The sequence below is a fragment of the Halyomorpha halys genome, unplaced genomic scaffold (genome assembly GCF_000696795.3).
Source record: "Halyomorpha halys isolate HHAL.00 unplaced genomic scaffold, Hhal_1.1 Scaffold100.1, whole genome shotgun sequence".
In the NCBI taxonomy this organism is placed as follows: Eukaryota; Metazoa; Arthropoda; class Insecta; order Hemiptera; family Pentatomidae; genus Halyomorpha; species Halyomorpha halys.
Window position 1 is genome coordinate 954,528 of NW_027112088.1, and position 1,037 is coordinate 955,564.

The window sequence follows — 1,037 nt, forward strand, 5'->3', positions numbered from 1 at the left end:
AAATAAATTACGAAAGTTGTTAAAAATTAAATGTTTTCCTGGCAATTTATGTATTTAGAATTGTGTTTGATTTAGGTATAGAATGGTGTGTTGAATGTAGAGTCTGTATATATTTAAAAAGTATACATAAAAATGATATTTCCAATCATGGCGAAATCTATGTCCTGTTGCTAAGGGGAAAGGCTGGAGGCTGGAAAGCGGTTTTCTTTCTCAGCCACGGAACGTGTGCCTGGAACTTCCGACGCTTTGAAAAATGACTTTAAAGCTTGATAATAAACGCATTAATTACAATTTTTTCTAATTTTAATTAATAAAATAACTATAGCAATCATAAATAATCTTTTTTTTGTAATCCTTTTATAAGGATAGAAAACTAATAATCGCACTACCAATGTATTTATGTATAAAGCATCATATGACGAAACAGGTTATGGCAGAAAAAATATGTATTTGTTAAGTAACGAAGAGATAAATTCTCCTGGATGGAGCAGCATTGATTTTCATTTACGTCACAACAAGAGGAAACTAAGCCATATCCAACAACTTTCCAATACTTGAAAGTATAGATTTAACAAACATAATTATATTAACAAAAATATTATTGGTTGTGGATATTTTTCTAATAGTAACATTTTAAGGAGATGGTAAGTGGTGCGGTCAGAATCAAATACGAAATTTATTTTTAATGCTTGCGACGCTTCGGTCTAAGTTTTAGGCCTTCACCCAGGATAAAAAATATGTTTGCCTTCCCCATTGTTCCTATTTTCTTATAACCCTCTATTTTATTGAAAATCTTTTATGTATATTTCTTTTTCTTTTGTGTATACTATATTTAAAGATTAAAGATTTGTCAATTTGAGAATAAAGTCTAGAGGACTAGCCTCTGTTGAAACATACGAATTAATTGTATGAAACATAGGAAATTAATTTCATTTATGTACATAGCTGCCATTTAATATTTCCAAAGATTCAATTTTTGTTTTAATTAAAATAAAGCAAATGAAATAAAATATATTTTTGTCTTCTAATTAATAAAT